Raw genomic sequence first — 23,772 nt, 5'->3', positions numbered from 1 at the left:
TTCGCACTCTATTTTTTAATTAATAATAATTAACGTAAAACACCAGAAGTGGAATTAAATGAAATGCACATTACGAGGTTATTTACATTCTTGGCTTTTGGAATATCAGAGAACTGATTACCATTAGGTACTTTCCAGAAAGCAGGAAAAAGAGGAAGGAATGAGAAATCTTTAACAAAGTATGAATTACTGTAATCTACTCTGGCTGATCTAACGATGATTGTTTAGAAGATTTCAGGTAATAAAATATGAAATTCTAAAAAAATGTAAAACTTTGATAATTAAAAAATTTTTTTTTAAAGAAGAATTATAGAAATAAAATTAACATGAAAGCTATACGCAAAGACTCTAACATACATTGTGGATGTGAAAAATTAAAAAAAAAGATATTATTCTTTACAAATATATAAATGACTTGAAACAACATTTTTCAACACACGAAATCGAAGGATGTAACATAGAATACCGACTGTGAGATCTTGCTTAGCTGTGGCTCATGAAAATTATATATATTAATTATATTATACTAATTATATTAAATATATGTACATAATTTCTTCTATCTTTTTTATAGTGAAATAAACCGGACATAAATAGATGTTATCGTTGCAATAGCATCCAACTCTCTAATATCCAACTATTGTATCGCTTGAACAAAGGATGAGGAAATGCGTTGTATACAATAGAGCAATGTAACCGTGATCCAATTTATGTAATGTTTGTACGATTTTAATCAAAGGAATTTTAATATGTAAATAAACAGTTTATAAAAAAATATTAAGACATAAACATTGCTACAAATCCTTATGCTTGTATGTGTGAGAAATTATGTGAGTAATTTAATATAATTAGTATAATATAATTAATATACATAATTTTCATAAGTTGCCACGGCTAAGCAAGATCTTACGGTCGGTATTCTATGTTACGTCCTTCAATTTTGTGTGTTCAAAAATTTTTTTGTTTCAAATCATTTATGTATTCGTAAAAAGCTCTTCAAAGACCATATATGGTGTGATAACACAAGATAAAATTTCAGAACTTATGAGTAGTGGGGGTAAATTTTGAAACTACATTTCTCTTTTTTTTAAATTTCTCACATTCACCAGTGTTTACAGTTATTTATTGAACAAAATAACAGTAAAGAGACAGTGAGCTGGCAATTTTATCTGGCAGTGTGTATGTATAGTTGATCCGATTTTCGACCTTCGTCGTGATTTACCAAGCGAATTTCGTTCACGTGGAATAACAAAGCTTGGTGGCAAATAGAATTGCTGCAGAACCTATACTCAAGGAAGTATTTTCGATAAAGCGCATATTACGTCGCGTGTAAAAAAAATAGTTCGTTGGATTGAAACGTGAAGGTTCGCGTAGAAGCTAAACACACCTGGGCTAATATGATTTCGGCGAACAAAATTTATAGATTTGAAAAGTAGATACTCCTACGATTAGAAATGTCAAATAGCTACGTGTCATGATTGAGTTAAACGAAATTGATTAATAGGTAGAACGTATAAAGACGATAATCTTTAATTTGAAATAAAATATTGTGCCCAACTGGAAAGTTGTATATCTTGTACATATACAACAGTATGTGTTCACACGTATGTATTATTCTCTTATTCGTACGTTATATTCACTACCATTAATTATTACTATTCATACGTTATATGTATATATTACGAACCGCTGATATTATAATTATAATTAATACAATTATTATAATATGAAGATTATAATCTATTAGTATTTGTACATATTCATGTTCCAAACGTTAAATGCTTTAAGACTCTGAAAATTTCCTTATAATTATTCCTTATCGCTTTCAATTTTCTCGGTGCAGAACGGAATGGAATAAAATTCTAATGTGGAGTAAGATGATAATGTTGGCATTTATAATTAAAATAAAGTATTGCGAAAGTTGGTAATTGCTTAGAAAATCAAGTGCATATCGAGCTATAAAATATCACGTAAAAATTGATGATAAGATAGTAGCCCGTAGATTGGCACGATACGCGTGGTTCAATGCCCGATAATAGTTTCAAATTCCTGAGTGGTGAAAATACGTAGTATGTATCGCGGCGAAGATAGTAATTACCGGTTTATTAGCAACGGAATCTCGAGATTCTACGAAAATCAAAGAGCAATTGGTTGTTTTGCGTTATAAAGGATCACACAGATTTCTCGCGTGGCATTATAACGCGGTGTGCCGCAGCACGCGGTAATTACAGGATTTGCAGGTAACGAGCGAATGGCGAGTAAATGACACACGAAAAAAATTTAACTACGATGGAAAGCTCGGCGCGATGTGGTACGGCGTGGTGTGGCAGCGAGCGGTGGTTGCGTCTTGAGATACATAAATTATATCGACGTTGCACGGTCGGCTGGCAACGCATGTAAAACAAAGTCGTTATGTCAAAGAGGCATCTTGACCTAGCAGAATCCCGTCGCGCGGACACGACTCTGACAATCGTCGTGTAGAGTGTAGAATGTAGAGAAGCGGCCAAACTGGCGAGCAGACCAAGAAGGGGAACGTGAGGCAAAGGGATGGTAGGCACGGCGCGAATAAATAAAGCTATCTCGACTCGCGTTTATCATTCGCTATCCGAGCGGTCCTCGTAAATCTGCCCGCCATCCAGCCAGCCAGCCTTCCTACCAGCCCGCCTGTCTGCTCCCAGTCGATAAGAGTCGGCTACGGGGCAATATGTTGCATCTCACCCCTGGACTGCGCTTCATAGCACGAGTACAATTATGCTACAACCGCTTTTAACCTCTCCACAACCGCAGCCACACAGCTGTCTTCTTCGCGCTCCCGATACGTCGCGTCGCACGTTCACCTTCGCGCTTCCAGCTTACCAGAGCGCCCTTCCCTCGCGCGATAAATATTCCTTCGAGATGGAAGACGTCCTCCGGATATTCGATGGGCCGGATGCAGATAACGAAATGTACATGGAGCTCACGTTAGGATTGTATTCTCGTTCCTTCCTCGCGAGCCTTTACGTTTTAATTTTCCGCTCAACCGGACACGTTCCAGCGTTACGTAGCCTGACACGTCCGTACTCGTCCTTCGCTATACGATTTACGTTAGCGATCTCTCGATCTCTCATCGATGATAAACGTTTATGCGTTAAGCGCGAACCGAGTTTCATCCACACCAATTATCAATTATTTAACGTTGATAGGTAATTATTTAAAAAGTGTTCATATTCGCCTATATATAAAACTTCCGGCGTGAAAACGTTTTATACTTTATTACAAGCATAAATCAAAAGCTAGTTGGGCTAGATGCAAGCGTGTTAATCTTTTACTTGTATCTACTTCGCATTTGCATACCAATAACTGAATCCATAATCGCCAATAAATTGAATTGATTTAAGACACTATCGTTTAACAACAAGGTTAAATCAATTTCTTCGCGCGTCTGCACAATCACAGATAATGAATACGTTATACGCTATGCAACCAGCCATGTACTCGTTGCGACACGTCAAAACTAATAAAACTCTTGCACAATCCTATAATCGCGTTAGTCATTGTGGGAACGATGATCATTATCTCTTCTTTGTCACCTGAAAACATTTTTCTTCGCAGTATTATTGTATTCGATGTTGATTACTCGTTAAACGTTCTCCCACGTTTCTTAAGAAACCGCCGCATTGTGACACCAACGCTGTAAATGCGTAAAATATTCATTTATACAAAACGTATTAGGTATCTAACATCGTTTTCCATAGATAGCGTATAATAATGTGTTAAAGAATTTTGTTACAGCGAGGCATTTCACATAATTACTTTCAACAAGATACTTCACACAATTTGCTAATATATCTACATTTTATAAGGTTCCTTGCATACGCAATAATTCCTTTCAACGTACTTAACATGAAAATTTTAATACGAAAGGAACCAGCCAAGTGAAACGTATTTGAGAGAAACGATTTCTTACAGAGATCGTACATACGTATTCAGAATATGTACGCGAATAAGTTAAGGTACTGCGATTTTATAGCGTAACAAAAATGTCATTAAAAAAAGAGAACAAAATCTGATATATGTCATACCTGACCAATTTGATATCAATTCACTGGTGACAGTATATTGTAATTTACGGCATATGATACAGTGAACAGTACAGAATAATATAACATATAATTCATCGATTATAAATATCCGTTTTTTCATAGTAATATTTCTCATAGAATTCGGTAAATTGTTTATTAATACATCGAACAATTTCTTTGAAGGAAACGATCAACGAAGATAACTAAGAACTTACGCGGAATATTAGGGAATTCATTCTTTCTTGTAATATTACCAATTTACGCAAAGAAAAATTCTTAAAAGTCATTATAGCCCATCGTTGATTTTATAAAGCATATTATACACTGTTTATGCTTTTAAAAAAAGTACTTTAGACCTTAATATCTTACATAGATTATGCGACGAAGGAAGTAAGAAAAATACAGGTTAGTTTCGGAAAATCCAAGCTTTTCAAACAAATCGCAGGGATGTATAATCGTACATAAAGTAAATTCGAGAAAGATGTCCCCTGTTCGCATGCGGGTTATAAATACGTAAATGCCATTGAGTAACGATATAAAATATTTTCTGAAAACAATTTCACCGTAAGTATCCGCACCTGTGGCACATAAAACTGCTCGAAATCGCGCGTGGGTAAAACATAAAAGATGTTTCGAAAAGAGAAATGACTAAGTCGAATCAGCTACGGAAGCCGGAGGCTTTAAAGGGGCCCGGATAAACGTACCGTGCGTTCCACCCCGCGCAGCGTTCTACGACACTCTACGTGACTCACTCGGCAAACTATCAATGCGTCGCTTCGTTCTCAATTCTCAATGTCCTCGTCGTCTTCTTCGTCTCTGTCGAAAAGAAGTAAGGAGAAGTAAAGAGAAGCAGGAACGAGAAGGGAAACGGTGAACGATAAAACGAAGGGGACAGGCACAGAGAAGCGGTATCTATTTTTGTTAGTTTCGTCGATGGGTTGTGTGTTGTGTGGATTTTCCCGTTCTCCGTTCGTTGCTACCCCTACCGAAGACATTACATTTAGATATACACGCGATCCAGTAAATTCTTTTTACAACACGGTTAAATCAGCATGAGATGAAAGGCAGGGTAGAGCGTGTAGGATCGGTTAGTATTAATGCGGACAGCACATTAGACACGTCTCCGTGAAGTATCTAACAAAGATAAAGTGGGCAAGAGGAACTGAGAAGAACTATAGCAGAGCATTGGTACTCTGTGCGAAATAGGGAGAAAGAGAAGGAAAGAGAAGAAGGAACGAAGGAGAGAGAGAGAGAGAGAAAGAGAGGAAGAGAGATAGAGAGAGTCTCTTTGATCCGCTTAGGCTGACTGCGCCATCAAAGTAATCCGACAGTAGATTACTTTCAATACATACATACTACATACGTATGCTCGCTTGTCCGGCAGCCGACTCGTGTTAAAATCCTACCGTGTGGGTGTATCCGTTTGTACTCACTCGTGTCTACGTATATGCAAGACTAACCGCCATATCTACCGTCGATTTATGCGGTCAACAACGCGATATCTCGCTCAAAGCGAGTCGTCGACCATCTCGGTTCTCTCGGTCGACGTACGAAAATAGCGACCAGTATGCAGAAAACTTTGTATGCCTACGATCTACGATCCAACTCGCATGTACATTCTCCGAAATTCTCGTAATTCGTGCTGAATCACCCAGGGATTTACATATGAGCCAAAGAGTTAATTCTTGCACTGTGATATCGGCCGAATATGTAATCGCTGTCTAGACGTTCAACAAATATCTAGATAATATTTCAGTAAATGTAGACAGTAGACACGCTTTGAGATTCGTAGTTCGTTCCTTGTCCGGTTTAAGATACGAGCCCGGACTACGATTTTATGAAACGTAAGTTATAGAGACGTCACCCTGTTTCTAGTGAAACGAACGAAATGTTAGCACTGCAATGTTTTGTACGGACCTATATCGAAATAGTGCAGATCGTATACAAATTTTACGAAATAACACTTTCAAACAAATACGAGAGAGTTGATGGCAAATATATATTTACATATATTGCGAGTATCTGCGTGTACCTACTTATTTTATGCATTATTATCATTACACTCAACTTTGGTATAAATCAGTCGCATTTTACACTTTTATGCATGTCTGTATACATATACGTATATACGTGCACACATATACAGTCGCTCACATTAATATTCGGACACCTTTTAAAATGGAATAACCTTTGTAATATTGGACCAAAATTGGACTTTACGTTTTATGACAAATTCGAGGGATTCGTGGACTAGATTTTTACGATTTCTTATCTGAACCTGTGATGAGAATTTGTACGATACGTTCTGTTGATTTATGAGAATTATTGTATATACATACTGAAAATTTCATCGAAATTGATTATGAGCCTCGCCAGTACGTTCTTACGAGCTATAAACTGTTAAAAATGGTAAAAATCGCAGATTATCTTGCGGCTTATAGCTGCTATAATATCTTTCCATATCTGTCGCTTATTTCTGCATCAACTGATTTCGATGAAATTTCCGGCATGTATATCTAATTGACATAAATCTGCAAAATGTATTTTTTAAATTTTCATTGCAGGTTCAGTTAAACAAGTTGTAGCAAGTTGCGCTTGGTCATTGAATTGCAATTGCTATATTTTCAAAATTTTTTTACGCGTCATCTAGTAAAATAGTTCTTCTAACTTCCCAGGAAAACACAAGTTGTTTCGTCCAATCTTAAAAAAATTATTCCGTTCGAAAGGATGTCCGAATACTAATCTATATTCTAAAACACTAAGTCAATGTACATATACGGAGTTTGCCCTGAAAACTACTTTGAGAAAAGAAATATAAGAAAGTTTGAAATCAAAGCTTCACATATGATACAATGACATTTATCGCCGCATACAATATTATGCATCTTTACACACGATGTATACATTACGCGATTCTAATCAAATTTTTTAGTCTTTAGCTTCACAGATTTTTTGCAACTTCGACAGTTGATCGAATTTACAATTTTTCGCTATATGTATCTCTTTCACCGACTATACCTATATTGTAAAGATATAATAAAGTTAACTGTTAATGTTTATTGTTAGTATTTTGTCTTGCAATTATTTTTTACGTTTTGGTATCGAGAGGTTAAAAAACTCGTATATTATATATATTTTAATATCATATCGGTCCTATTAGTCATCGATTTCTTTTTGGTCGTTAAAATGCCTTCCTTTTAATTACGAGTACGTGAATGTAATAAGTTTTAAGGGTTCGCAATCATCGATTCGATTACTACGCTTCAACGTTAATCACCCGCAGTCAATGATTCTTGTGGTTATCGTAACATGCAGCAGATTAATTATAGTGTCGAGGCGAAAGACAGAAAGTCCAAAGGCGACAGCGGTTCCGGCGGGGACTTTCACGTTCCCGGCTGCAACTGGCAACCCGTCAATTAGCGCCACTGTCACTGCCTTTAAGGTTTACTGGAACCCCTCCTTTTCACCATTATCGCGAAGAATTACGGTATGTATAGCTGTCAGCTCGTAAGTCTCGTTTCTGTTAAAACTAGTTGCCCGTTATCCACTCGATTAGCGATCAATTAGGTTCATGTGACAGCCGTTAAGGAGATTCCAACAACCACTGATACGAAATATTTCACACGCCTTTCTTTCTCTCTTCCGAAGAATATAATCATTATAAATTTCACACTTTTAGGTAAACTCTCCAGGAAGATCGCATCTTCCAACCATCGACATTGATTACGTAGCACGTTATAACAGGACTTTTGATCGTTCAACCTGCGATGCCAGCCATTAACTTTAAAATATCGATGACGTAACTTTCAAAAGGATCTCTCGATACTTTCCACTTTTCGGTCATCGCGTCAAAATTACAAACGATAAAAGTAAGATTTGAAATGTGTTAAAAAAATGTTCAACATGTCCGAGTGTAAATTAAGAAAATGCACTAGTACTTGTATTCATACCGTTTAATCTTAGTAGTTACAGAAATCTATTATCTGTTCGCATACCTTTTGTTGTTAATTGACTCTGTCTTTTTCTTTTCGTGGTAAGTTGCAAATTTCCAAAACATTTCTATCCCTGCAATTTACATATGTAATACGCTGAGTCTGAGTTAGTCTTCTGGAATATATCTTCTACCGAATGTATTCACGTATTTCAGCGTCATTGCAGAGTTATCAAGAGCTGTCTAAGGTATTTTACGGATCAGTCGCGAATGTCGATCGGTGTATGCGTGCCTTTCTAATATCCTAGAAATATACATAACACAGTAACGTATAACTGTCAGGCTGTAATTCTCGTTTCCACTAAGGTTACTTGCCTGTTGCTCGTTCGATTAACGGTCGATTAAGCCTGTCGGGCAGCCGTTAAGGAGATACGAGAAAGAGCCAAAGATATGAAATGCAAGATACTTTATAATTTGAGATAACGTTATGAATGGTAACGAGCTCTGCCCGCCTTCTACGGTGCGTGCATGCGCGTGTACGAATACGTGTGACTACCTAACCTGCAGAACAGCGCATACATTCCTCTTGGCCGTCGTTTTAATCGAATGGAAACTAATGAAGCCGAGTGTTATGCCGCTATAAATTTTTTGCACAATTCGCATGTTTATCGCGATAACCGCGAAACCCAACATGCTGCGAAATCGAAGCTGCTTTTAAATTTTATTATTATAACTTTATGAATTTCGATAGCCTTTCTCTCGCTCCGGAATTTTATGGAACGTATAAATTTTAGGATCGATGACGATATAAACGCTGACACAACGTTGCCGAGTTGTTCCTATTTCCACTTTCAAAATTGTCACACTTGCATAAATATCCCACATAACATATAAAATTAATTAACAAGCAGAAAATTTATGATTGACGATAGAACCATTTTATTTTATAATTCACTGATTCATTATTACGTACTCAGACGCTGCTTCGCCTAGGAAGAAATAGTAATTAACTGCATCAAGGTTATCGACACGCATACTTTATCCACAACTAACACCTATTGTAGCCGGATCACATATATATGTATATATACTCTTTTTCTCAGGTTTACTTTTAAATTTATCGATCTCCCTTCTTTTTCGCTTAACTACTATAAATTTTCATTAAATGTGACACGACTACGTAAAGAATTAAATTATTTTGTTTTAACCTTAGAAGATTCATTTCCGAGAAAATAAATATGGAAAATAATAAAGTATTACGTATAAAAATAATAAAAAATGAAATAAATTATGAAAATTAATATATTTCCTTTTTAATGGTTTACTTAGTTTTTTTATACGATAAATATAATAATATAATACAGTAATAATTAGTTAGAGTATTCATTTTTATTCATTAGAATTTTCTTATTAATATGTGAAACTTTCAAATTTAATAATTTAAAAAGTGTTCTTAAAGCAAAATATGTAAAATTATTATTACCTAGATATTCAGGTTTGCTCAATTATCTCGTAAACGTATAGAATAACATGGTTGAGGCTTTAAATGATCTATTTTAAATTACAGTGTTAAAAACTATTGACATTTTTCAAACTGACAACATCTATAATTTTTAATTGCCATATTTATAAATTTTCATTGTAAAAGCGTTTCAAATAGAAAGTGTTTGTAAAAGCAGATAATATATGATACGTTTAATCGTACCAATTCTGATACTGGAAACGCAGGTAATATACAAATAATAAATGAACAACATTTAAAACTTCCGCTCATTACAGCGTTCATGACAGACTGCGTAAAATCAATAAACAAATGTTTGTTGAAACAAATTATTATTACTTAATGGCTGGTAGCCAAACCATAAATTCGATTTCCATGGATTTAGATAACGATAGGCGGATACCCATGTACGCTGTACATACACTAGGGATATTTTATTCCGGCATCCTGATACAGCATGTTCGTGTAATTCTCAATTACAGCACATATCGTAATTACTGTTAATATAATTGACATAAACATTAGTTGTATTTCGTAGTATCTACTAAAGGAGCGATAAACTGCGTTTTACAATATTTGTTCATTTCGCTTGGAAAAAATCGTCGAATATAAACCAAATGTGTTCACGCTTTTCTATAATAAAAAAAATTGAAAATTGATTCTTTACGCGTGTGAAACGCGTAAGTTGGATATGATATTTGTGTATTAGGTTTCAGAATATAAAAATATCAATAAAAAGTGATTACGTTATGAATTTACAATAGTTTAGTGTTTCTTGGTTTGATTTTTATTACTTGAACGATCACACGTTTAATAGCTGACAATATATTTGATGCAAGTCAAATAATATCATCAGCACTTTAAGGTTACTCATAATACTTAGATATATACATATGTAATAGCATTTTAGCCGTAGCTTTGTAATAACCGTATCTATGTTTAGTATGGGTACTCTTCTAATCTCTGTAAATCTTAATAACTCTACAAATCATATTCAGAGACAATTTCGTGAAAATTACAGAATAATTCAAGCTAAAGCATTATCGTGGTCGGAAAGTGCCTCGACTATTGTACGCCGTTTAAGCTGCTCTTTCATATGCATAGCATGTTTCATGTATGTATTTAGATGTATGTATGTCGCGTAATCAAGAAATTAATTTAAACATTGCTAGGATGTCCTTCCTGCTCATCTTTGTTTGCAAGTATTTTATTTGCTATTATACTTATAATTATTATTTGTACTAAACAGAATTATTCAAACTAGTGATAGATTTTTAGGCATTTTTGACAGCTAATTAAGGGGGCACAAATATAAATGCATGTATCATAGAATACATAATAAAGTAGTAAAGTAAATAGAAAAATGGCATTTCACAAATTCCAACATTTATTTTGCAAACAAATATTATTTTTGAAATAAGTTTACTTAAATATAGAAAAATCGGATAAGAACATAAAGTCAAACTTTAGGGCTGACGAGCCACATTTGAAAATTTAATTGATTCGATTGCAGGGTACTTTCAACGAAATTCTCGTTCAAGTAAAATATAATCTCGTATTAAATCGTAAAAATATTAAAATTCCGATTCATTCTTATAAGTACATCTCTGGTTAACGTTGTATTTACGAAATTATTAAACTAAAAATGCCAAAAAGCTAATTATAATTTGCGGAGTTCTCAGAATAGAGAGTTAGAGAGTGTTGTTACTTCATTGAACATTAAAAAGTTTACGATAATACGAAGTTTCCGAGGATAAGTTGGATCGGTGGATTTTAGGAACAATTACGAGAAGGTAAGACAGTTGGTACGATCGAACTTCCGAGGAGGCGCAAGAAGAGTGAAATAGTGGAGGACGAATGGAAAATCGCGGCAAGGCACATGAATCTAAGCACGGTAAGCGGTAAGTGAATTGATCGTTCGAGGCGGCACATCGTTACGACACACCGGTGTCTCCATCCATCTATCCCCGTCCTTTAAATCGGCGTACCCCGTTCTTTGTTTAACTCCTTTCTCGCCTCCCCTCGGCGAGCGGAACGAACGTATTAGGTTATGGACCTCGCTTTTCCAGGCGCGCAAGTTATAAATGGCCGTTGCACGCCGAGCTGAAACGTATACACAGGGTGCACGGTGTATTCTCCCGCGAGCACGAGCGGACGAAGATGACGTTAGGCCGCGAGTTAGAAGTAGAAGCGAGATCGCAATATACCGACGCGAGACTGGAAGCGGGACTAGTCGACGTAGTCGATGGAGGCGCGCGGGCTAGTGGACTCGGATTTATGAGACCGTCATATTTCGCAAGTTGCGAGCCGGTAATTCCTGGCCGTGCGGCGATTTATGGCCGCGGTGTGTCCCGCCTGCGCCATTAATCCTTCCCTTTCGCCCTGAATCGAACTTCCACCTATCCTATAGTCTCCTCCTCTTCTCCTCCCTTCTCTTCTCTTCTCTTCTCTTCGCTTCGCTTCTTTCCGCCTCTCTTCTCATCTCTTCTCTTCTCTTCTCCTCTCTTCTCTTCTCTTCTCTTCTCTTCTCTTCTCTTCTCTTCTCTTCTCTTCTCTTCTCTTCTCTTCTCTTCTCCTCTTCTCTCCTCTCGTCACGTCTTTCACGTCTCGTTTCGACTCTTCGCATCGCGTCACGTCGCGTCATGTCGTATGTCGTTTCCTGTTGCCCCTTCTGTAAATATGAATTGATGTTGTCCAAAATTCGAAATCTATCTTGAAACAAACAACTTGCTTATTTCGTTTAAATATAAAATGCTTATGAACGATACATTTGATCCTTGACGTATTATAGCTTTTATTCCTTTGGAAAAATGACAATTTCTACAATTAATTAGCACCATGTCCTTTCTGCCATCACTAAATTCTGAATATTTCTCGTATGTTATAGTGAGGTAATATTTGGATAATATTATTCAAATATTTTCGGACTCTAATCACGTTTTTCGGGGATTTCTTCAAGAATTTTAATCACCAATTTCACCATTCAAGCATAAAATGTTTCGTAAACCAATTACTTTTATTTACGTTTGTTGGCGAAGTTAATAGCTTCTTGATAGATTGTAAATGTTCAATCCCGAAATAAACGAGTTTATAGTTCTTTCTAAATGAAAAAAAATTTCACGTCGTATCGCATTTTAGACAAATCGAAAGGTATTAAAATATGATTTTTTCCAATTCAGGAATTTCATTTCCACGTTCGCGACAACAATGCTACACGACTATTACCTATGATGCGCGCAACTTATTACGGATCCACGCAAACGACTATAGGACGTAGATTATCGAGATTAAACGAGCTATGACTGGCATCGTTAGACGAAGAAAAGAAAAGGTAGTGGATCGACAAAATAATTAATCGCAGCGATCGGCATGGTGTTGGCGGTTCTAGTAGAAACGAAGCGAGCGAAGAGGAGCCGGTTGCACGTCAAGTATGCGCGGAATGAAAACTGTCAGTGGCCTGACACGGCGGACTGGTTGGGGGCGACAGCTTGCTAAATGCACAACCACCCCGGCTGACTCTAGTCAACGTCTGCATACCATCTACCTGCCTCTGCTTCTACCGTCACCGCCTCCGCCTCCGCCTCCACCACCACCGCCGCCGCTACTGCTGCTGCCATCGCTCGAAAAGTACACCTCTCGATATTGTTGTCCATGCGTTAAAATTTTTCCGTGGCTCAACCATAAAAAAATCAAGCGAAATTTATACATATATCAAAATGTATAAATAAATGACCGGAAAAATAATTTGCAGATGCGTGATATTGACGTACCGCGACCGATACATAGTCCATTAACCTCTCGCCAACGGCGGAAAGGTACAACGAACTGCCGAAAACCACTTTAACTGCTTACCGCGAGACCGCAGAAGCAATGATTCAACTTGTCGATATCGATTTCCTGGAGCTGCTTCAACCAAGGTATCAACGAGTCACTGGTTTTTTTCGGCCCACATATTATACGTCAGTGGCCGTGTTCATTCGCCGACTCATGGGATAATGCGATGCGACGAGCGTCAAAATTTCAAGCTGTCGTAGGAACTGCTTTTCGAGCAGACTTAACCGAAGACAAGGAAGATGGATTATATACTTTAATTTTCATACTGTGTATATAATTGAGGGTTCTTCGTTGTATATGCGTTATAAACGCAACGTTTCTGAATATATTATAACTTTTTAACATACATACATGTATGCATATGCACTATGCTACCATAGTTGAAAAGTTTACGTCTTATGTATACAATTTTTATAAATATCCTGTTATACGTTTATGTTCGCCGATTAAATTCTGACCAAAACCCAAGCTTCTCTATTATGGTAGCTGTGTATTAATTTTATTTTATCTCTTCTTAAATTTAAATAAAGCAACTATTATTTCGACGGACTAAACAATTTATTTTCCTAGGAAGAAAGACAATTAAATGGAATAAATGTTAAAGTTTTGAAAGAGGAGCTAAACATATTTTTTTTATAATTTACATAAATTATTTATTACAACGTTTACTAGGATATTGTACAAGTGTGTGCGCGGGAACGGTGACGTGGCTGATATTAGTACAACGTCAAACTTATAATTGGCGTGTCCCGATCGATATTTTAATTTATCTAAGGGGAACGCTCCAGTGATGCTGTCAGTACACTTAACGAGTAAGGACAGCTTGCCGAACCGGTGAGTAGAAAATTGAAAACGTGACGCCAGCTATTCAGATGTCACATGCCCACATCGTTGGGGCTGTCAGGAAGTAATAAGTAAAAATAGATCTTTCTCCTTCGAGTCACCAATTACTTTGACAATTATTCAATTTACCACTGACAATCTTGATCGCAAAAACTTTTTCATCTCCGAACACATAACAAAGTAATTAAGAAAATCTTCCGTATCTTGCCGACATTATGAATTTTTTTCCATAATAAAACTAATAAGAGCGTTTAACGGAAAAGTACTTCAGATAATTATAAAATGAACATCGAGTGTATCAGTTTTCGGATAAATATTGGAACGGTATAGTCATAAGATCGATCTAATATCGCAATAATAAACGAAATATTAAAATAAGTAATAAGTATATTCTAGGAAAGATGAAGTAAGATGAAAGATACTACCAACGCATTTCAAAGGATTATTTCATATGCTTGCTGGAGGCTGGAGCAAAGGAATCGAATAACTCCGAAATTTTTATTGATATTCTTACAAATAAGAAAGCAAACATAATGTCTTGTTCGCTCTATACTTTTAATATTAGTAAAATTTGATGTTTAAACGAAGTAAGTAGACCTCGATTCATTGGATTATCGGTGTCGATGGCAATTGTTACGAAGTGAACTAAATTCACCAATGAAATTAACGTCCCATCGTATCTCTCTAGTAGCTCACTTGAACCTCTATTAATGAAATCTCACTAAATAATGTAATAGCAATTACTTAACTGATACGTGTCTGCCAGTTTAGCGTTCAAATAGACGGCCGATATTGTGTAAGCGTCAGTCATTTTAGAATCAATCATCGTACAGATTCGAATACGAATTGCACGTTTCCACGTATCTATAATTGAATTTTTGTTACATTACCTGTTTACTTAAAATATTTTTTTACAGGAACATTTATTACAATACGATCAATCGCTGATTTGTTAACCTTTTTACTTAAAACGTATGATATTTTAATACATACTCCACTTGCTTTCAAAATTTCGGTACACAAACTAAATCTTATGTGCAATATTAAGAAAAAATCTTGATTCGAATTACGCAAACTATCATACTTTCGTATATAACCGATTCATCGTACAAAGAATTCGTATAATAGATACGTACATGTTGCGAAGGAAAATACAACGCATTTATATGAAAGTATATCACCCAAAACACGTTATTTCGTGAAAGCGTATCCCACAAAGCGAAATGAATCTACTATTCATCGTATATCCTACCCTATCTGAAACGACGTGCACACGATCATTTTCATTTAATGCTCGAATCTTGCGGACAACCGTAACAGCTAATGTTCACCGTCTTTGGCCGCGGCAAAAAGACGAAGAAAGAATCGAGAAAGCGTTCTTGGAACAGAGTATGTATAGATGTTGAGGCAAAAAAGAGAGGGGACGGCCAGTTGATGCAAAGCCGGCGAGACACGATCGAATCATGCTGGCCCATTGTCCCGCAGTAGATTGGCTGATTTCGTCGGGACGTTTGACGAAGCCCCACCGCTGTTGCGTTCGAGATTGATTGGCAGTGATAGGGCCGATCGACAAGTACGACCGAGACCGGCACAGAAGCTCAATAAAGGTAATTAATGGCTCGACCAGACCATAGGTGTTCCGACCGAGGAGGGGGACACTTTAACTTACAAGAAGACATCGCCGAACCATTCGCCCCCAATTTCATTGAAAGTTTATAACAGTCATTCATTCTGATTCCTCTGGAATTTCTTTGTAACTGTAACGTTAATGAATTTCTCGCGCGTTTGTATCCTACTTTTTCTCGTAGCAACTGCCGCTTGTAAACAATATAATTAATTTCCAAGTGAAATCCATTCGAGACTCGATGAAACTTCATCTTTTTATATTAGCTAGATTTTCATGTGAATTATTGGACTATAAATATTCTACTTCAGAAAGTGCTCGCTACTTTTCCATTTCACTTGTTATAATAGTTCGTTATAATAGACCTGTATATATAATAAACAGATACGCTGAATAAAATTTCATGGAAGTAGTGTATATTAAAGCGTATTGCACGAAAGTACGAATATCGGAAATACTTGAGAATCATAATCACGTAGTCTATTCTCATTAGAGGAAAATTGCTTGTGCAACAGGTGCGAGATCCCGAAATTTCGTTGTAGTATGATTTAAGCAAGATTAATTTTAAGATACGAATGTATAAGTGAAGGTTCTCGGTATGTGTGAAAATACGTACACATGTCCGTTTTCATACTTTCTCTCTTCATACGAGTATCAGTGTTTTATCAAGTTATTGATCGTTCGTTATTCATAAACCGTAAAGTAATACGATGTTCAAACACGGTAAAATTCTTTCAATCGAACACGCGTTTTTTCAAGATAACATTATTAAAACACACCAACTGAAAAGAAATTACTACGGTATATGCGATTGGACCTTTTTTGTAGAATATCGGATAGCAAAAATCTTTGCCAAAATAAATCCAAGCGAAACGAAATTGCATTAATGATGTTATACTAATTTTAGCATCGATAATAATTTCTGCAAAACCATTTCGACTTTAGGTAATAAAAGAGTTGAATAAAGAAACGACTGAATGATTTTATTGGCCATAAATATAATATAGCCACTTATTTTATCTCTTATAACCTGTTTGTTAATATTATACAATAATACCACTTTTATGGTTATAAACATTTAATCGATTGAAAACATCAAAATATAACTAATATAATAAAAATGGATTACAATAAATTAGTTAACGGTAATTTGTAAAAATTAGTGTAAAACAAATTTCTGTAATCATAATTTAAAAAGTATGTATTGTTATATGTAATTTCAAATTAACAATATGAGAAAGGATCGTTAAAATTTCTTTTGCCATAAAATATATTTGTTTAGTTTTAATTAAAAGACATAAATCGGCATAAATTAGAGAAATTAATGAAGAGAAAGTAAAGAGAAAACTACCGATCTTATATAAAATATAAACTCTAAAATAGATATCCACTACACAAAAGTAATTAAACTGTTACGGATATAATAATCTCTGCGTACTGAAAGGCAATAAATAATAAAAGCATAGAGGAAACTGATGCATGTAATAAGAATTATATATATGTACAAAAAATTTTTATTTTCTACAAATAGTTTTACACTTCCATTAATTGACTGGTAATCGCAAATGATTTTAGGAGTTTTATAATTTTATTGGTAGTCTTTATTATTGTTATACGTATTAAATACAGGATATTGCATGCGATCTTAACGATGCGATCTAATTAACTTTTTCAATTTGTTAAAAATGAATAATCAGAATAACAAAATTATTCTTCCTCGTTAACGCTATTTTCATAACGACAATGCAATGTAAAATACACAACTATTTTTCTTAAACAATATCTTGTGGTATAATACATACATATTTACATATGTATAATAATGTCAAAAGATGTTATTACGCGTATATAGTATACTTATCAAAAACTCGTAATCTTTTTTTTTCATTCTCCCAGAAGCTCACCATTTACAGATTAATTTTAATCTCTAATATTTTAATCGTAGAGTGCAATTTGTTACAAGGTGAGATTATGGGAATATTACTATAATGAACTGTATAATTCTTCTTAGGCAACTACGCAGATGTTACGAGTAACTATTGTTTATATTATCTTAATCGCAGAGTCATGTAACGTAAAATTATGTAGTGTATAACAAATAAAGTTAGCTACAAACTTTTCTCCAATTCCTTCGTATTCTACAATTGTCCTAAAAATACAAAAGCCTAGGCGTCCAACCCTATCAAGTCCGATCGTGGTTGATCATAATTAATATCGTCACGTTTAAAACGTTGCACGGTATTACGATCAATATCTGTGTGTATTGTACGAAATTGCCGATAAATCATTCTCTTGATCAGTAAATCGCCATAGTCCCTATTTTACGTTCTTTGAATAACGAAATAACGTAGTTAACATCAGACTGATAAAGCATGATATTAACGTGCTGAAAGTATGGTTAATGGCAATAGTAAGAAGAAAGAGGGAAATGATAGAACCTGAGCTGTGTGACGTCAGAATGAGGGTAAGGCGTGAGAAGAGACGAAGCGCAAAGTTCCCTCTGTCAGTTTGTTTCGTGCCGTAGCGCAAAGCCAAAGCAGCACGAGCAGAAAGACGCGCGAGTTGCGTTAATCATGGTCGTGGCGCGGGTTGGGCTGCACCGCATCGCCGCACCACGTCACGAGCGTCGCCGTACAAATGAGTCTCGTGCCGCGTGCCATTTGTTTCAATCTATGGACAGAGATAATTACAGTAGCATCGAATAACGCTCGTATTCGGGTCTCTTCACCGGTCAGTTTCCACAGGCGACGCAGGATGATGCAGAACAATGTAGAGCCGAGTGGAATAGAACAGGGCAGTACAGGGCAGAACAGGGCAGAGCAAAGCAAAGCGCAACAGAACGAATCACGTTGGTCTGGCTAGCAGGCTCAGTTGACGTTACTCCAGACAGGATAGTTCCTGTCAAGCTACATGGAGACAAACGAGCGACCGGCAATCAACCGCTGTTAGCCCTGTCCGACCTTTCGCCAACCGCCATCTGACCGGTCCTTTTTGCCCCTAGAACCGTTTCATCATAATTTATTGTGATACTGTCACGTTAATAACTCAATTTATTTCGCTGGAAACCCTATTATTTTTATGGTTAGCCTCGGCTTGTCGTCGCGAGCCACGCCACGCTGCAGCTGGTCACGTATTTTATCCGGTCTCGCGTGACTCCCCGTCTACCTCCGCTGCGCTGTGCCGATCGCCAGCTCGCAATACATCCTACGTAGATTCTTATACTTCTTGCAACTTTCCGTACATCGTTCCAACCATTCTCAAGCAGACGGCATCTCTTTCACTACCAACGGCACTTGCTTAGTTTTCGTTTAGATTCCATTTACTTGAAGCTTCGAAAGAAACACGAATAACAAACGATACAAGTTTTATCAAAGAAATTTTTTTTTAGTACACATTTATATAGTTAACATCATTGGAGGAATGGAACGGTTGCCCGATGCTTACATGATAAAATGGCGAAGTATTAAATTATTTGCTAGATGGACGTTACAATACCGAACACGTACGGTGTAAATCTTCGTTGAAATCACATAAAGGAAAAACGGAAAATTATAGTTGCAAGCTGTTGAAGATCCGTAAAGTGTGCTCGTTAATTTTAAACTTTAATAGGTACTTCTCCGTTCCTACTGGCTAATCACTTCATAAACATAGTGTGCCAGATACAACACAGATACAATGTCCGCATTAATCGTAAGAATTGCTGGTTTACGAGCGGCGCACAGCACGATGTGTCTTTCCTTTCGTTTCGTTCCGTTTCGTTCCGTTTCGTTCCTACCGCGTATGCATTACATCACGTGGCTAATTAAGCCCTCATTATTCTCCGTGAATTATGGCAGTAATTCACCGACTTTCTCTCACTACGGTACATGGACACGCAAACAACGATGCCTCGCGAGGATCCACCCGTTGAATTTCAAATGAACGTCCATTTCAGGCGATTATAAAGAACCACTTTTTTCCCTTTACACGGCGATACTTCGCCAACGATATAAAATACCACGCAGTGTGTAACTGCTAATTTATTCGATTTCGGAATATGCCGGTTACCCGACAACGTAACAACTTGCTGACAACCACAAATGAATCATGAATTACGTCATTAAGGCCTAGAAATTCGGGTTATTTCGTTATCATCGATTATGTTAATCGGCTCTAGGAAAATGCAAAAAGTAGGATTGTTAACAAAATGCCAACATCGATACATTTTCAAATTGGCGTTCAGAGATCGAACATCACGATCCTGTAATTCCTACAGATACATATAATTAACCCGTGCCGTCGATAACGAAGAGTTACGAGGTATTTTGAGTCGAATAATAATCTTCATCGTGAATTTCTGCGTTAATAGCATTATAAATTTTAACGACAGATTTTATCTGATATAACACCGAATGAATCATTACATTAAGAAACACAATCGTAAAACCTAAGATTTTATGCTTCTGCAAATAAAAAACGAACGATACCAAAAAACGAGTATTTAAATGTAAGCCGTTTCGTTCTGAATTTTAATCGAACCTGTCTACACCGTTTCCATTTTCAATATTTAGATAATTTAGCTAATTTAAAGAAACAAAATCGAATACCTATCTCGATCAGAAAAGTGTAATACATATAATTATGCTGGGCGAAGTATGTTGTACATAATTATCGCTTTCAGCGACGCCTTTTACACGTATTTCCTATAGGGCAAAATATCTGCAGATATCCTAAGCAATCGATATTGAACTGTTACCTTGGAATGTTCATTTTTCGCATAAATAATATTCAGGAGTATTGAAAATTAATAATTTGTTCGTTAACAGGTTATCTAATAATTTCCTCTTTAAATGCGGTTGTTTTTCAATATCGTATCTTGAGTTTAAACGATTGCTGCAACTGGGAGAGGAATTGGGAAGCAATTAAGTAAGATTTTATAAAATCAAAGTCATCTATATATTATCATGATTTATATATCATAAAGGACGAAATAAAAGATTATTTAAATGTTAAAAAATTGTGTAGATATGTTTGATTCTATTGAAAATATAGCTTTTTATATTAATGGTTTTATACAATGGATAAAATGACTGGCGTACGTATGTTAAAACTTTTTTTGTGACAAAAGAAAAAATAACGCTACATACATATAAGCAAAATTTGATAAAATAAAGAATCTTTAAGAAACATTATTCGCCGAATGATGCACGTGGTACTATTACCTTAGATATCAATATTATTATTTGTAGTGAAAAATACATAAAAGAAATGTTCAGTGATTTCAAAAGGGGCGTATTATAAATATAATATTTTATTTTATAAGCTATTTAAAAAATGTATATTTACAAAGCAAATTCTTATAAATGACAGAGAGAAAAATGACAAGACATTTCGATAAAAGTGATATGTCTATTGTACATTTTCGGTAATTGTCATTTCACATATATGTAGAAAATATGTATATAATTTCGTATTGATAGCTTTTGACGATTTCAAAAACAAAAAAGAGTAAAACAATACATAATGGGAGTACGAAACATACTTTTATAAGTCGTATTTAAGCAAGTAGTGTATATCATGTTCATAGTTCGACGGATCTGCTTCCTCCTTACTTGGAATTCGTTCAAGCCGGCAATTGACTCGTCCTACTCGGAATCACTTAAAACCACTCACACAACCCTGCGGTTGACTTGCACTGACTGTAACTTGTGTAATTCTATTTGGAGCTAATGAAATAAGTGTCACAGGGGCTCGACAGCGATACGAACATGATTATGAGGACAGAAATGTCGAGACGAACAACAGAGAATGGATAATCGGCACTTCGATTAAAATGTGACCATTTCACTACAGAAAAGCTTCCTGTCGTTCTACATACGATGCTCCAAATAATCAAAATATCGTCTTGTTGTTTTATTCGAATGAAAATTATCCGATATTACAAATCTGTAAAATACAAAAATTGAAAAGAAGACATTCAGTTTCTCAATTAAACAAGAGTAGTTAGGATATATATTTATTAAATCGTATTCCTCTTCTGCTCGGTGTCGAAGAATTGAAGTTATACGATATTAATATTATTAAAAATTTATATTACAATATTCGAAAAAGTTTATTATCATATATGAAAAATATATTTATGTTAGAAAATTATTTCGCGTGAAATGTCATTGTAGCTTGATTTCTAAGATCATTGTGCGATTTTGCAAACGATTTATTTTGTGTTATTCGACAATTACAATTTTCATAAACGATTTTCACCTTCCTTAAAAATCCTTTAATAACCATTTTAATACAGATGGCCGGATTTATTCAAAGATTGTTCATAACTTTTGTTATAAAAAAAAATATAGTGTCTATCTATTTAAAAGATCGAAAGCGACGTAGAAATTTCGAAATTTTGGCAGGTGATTAAAAATATTAAATAGTATCTGTATGGCTTTCCTCGAACCATGTATGATATTTATCTGAAACAATTTTCGCTAAAGTTTTTATCTGCGGAGTGATCAAAATATATACGTATGTATATAGTTGCAATTACACGCGCTTCATTCTGTAACGTAATATAAGGTATCGTTTCAACAAGGTGAATGTTTAAAAAGTCGCAGAGACGGTTTAATCAAAGACTTGTCTGGAAGGCGTAAAAATTGAGCTCGATAATTGATTCGATAATTCCAGCAGCAATAAACTTTCTTATTTCAATAAAAGTCTCTTGGTGTAGATTTTAATTTCTATTTGCAATATCGACCCAAGAGGTTACGCAGTGCTTGTTGTCTAGAGAGCACAAGCCCGGCAAAGACATTGCGGTTCATTAAGACGAGGTTGCGGCTGATCCTTCCTGATTCCTTGTATTTAGATTGTAAAACGACGCGATAAGGAGCGCGAAGGCGCCTTCCATCCGAAGGTATATCTACCCTCGACTGGGCCGGATATATACGGGCTCGCAGGATAACGCGAGGCAAGAGATAGCTCGGGTTTAACCCCTCGCCAAGCACCGCTATACCTCCTCTTACTTAGGAACTCCTTGGCTCCTTATCACCAGCCCCGGCTATAACCAACCGAAGTTTCCTCATCAATGTCCCATCCAACCTGGCGTCTGCGACTTCCTGCCTCTTCTCGAGTGCCTCGTTATACGGCTTTTGTCACTAACATTTTACTTGGAAATTACGATACCGTGCTTTAAGCGAAACAAAGACGCTTGACTCATAGTAATTCCGATCTGCGGAATAGTGTAATTAATGGATATCGTGTATCATGTTTCGATGAAATCAAACCAAGTATGGCAAATGAATTGTAACGTAAAGCATAGAAATCCATCATCTTTTGTTTCGTGGGTCAATCTCTCAAAACAGAGCAATTAGTTTATTAAAATATCTAACGATGCGTACAAAATGTCGCAACTTTTCAATAACTAAATATATGTACTTGTATTCGGCGATTGCGATACGAACGTTTTCCTTGTGTATTCGTTTATAGAAACAACTGAAACAATTCGAGTAGCGGCGAAATAAAATTCGTACTTGATTACGATAATTTTCTGAAAATCATCGAAATAAAATGTACTATCAAATATCGTTTTCTTCTCTCGACACCATGTTACCACGAAATCGGTAACAGTCGTTGAGAAATGTCGACTGAACGCCGCGCTTTGTGGACGGCAGTAGCAAAAGAAAAAAGCATAAATGCCGTATATAATAACTACATGGTTCGCTCACAGATAAATGCAAGTATGACATATATATGTATAATGAAATGTGAGTATCGTCTCTTGTCAGTCCGCTCCGTTACACCAATCACAATTACTCGGTCGGCTCCTTTGTAGTCGACTAGATTGAGAGATAACTTGCTCCTTCATGCTCGATCCAATAATTTAACGTAATTACAAGCGTAGCATGCTGGTAGATAGGCTGCAGACGCGGCTCAGGCAAACACATTTGAAACTGCGTTCCATGCCACGACTCACGACATCGTAACGTGAAATGTCTTTTAACAGAGGATC

At 35.9% G+C, this 23,772-nt stretch overlaps 2 long non-coding RNA genes across 2 annotated transcripts; one reads left to right on the top strand and one right to left on the bottom strand.

Annotated features, from left to right (window-relative positions):
- Positions 1–11,270: 11,270 nt before the first annotated feature.
- Positions 11,271–13,249, bottom strand: LOC117151226. Its single transcript, XR_004460989.1, has 2 exons — positions 12,719–13,249; positions 11,271–12,164 (listed from the first exon to the last, which is right to left on the bottom strand). It is a non-coding gene; the product is annotated as an uncharacterized LOC117151226 (long non-coding RNA).
- LOC117151225 lies at positions 13,000–13,872 on the top strand. Its single transcript, XR_004460988.1, has 2 exons — positions 13,000–13,120; positions 13,245–13,872. It is a non-coding gene; the product is annotated as an uncharacterized LOC117151225 (long non-coding RNA).
- Positions 13,873–23,772: the final 9,900 nt, after the last annotated feature.

The sequence above is a fragment of the Bombus impatiens genome, unplaced genomic scaffold (genome assembly GCF_000188095.3).
Source record: "Bombus impatiens unplaced genomic scaffold, BIMP_2.2 scf_0120, whole genome shotgun sequence".
NCBI lineage: Eukaryota > Metazoa > Arthropoda > Insecta > Hymenoptera > Apidae > Bombus > Bombus impatiens.
The sequence above is the reverse complement of the archived record's forward strand: the minus strand, read 5'-3'. Positions and strand labels throughout refer to the sequence as shown.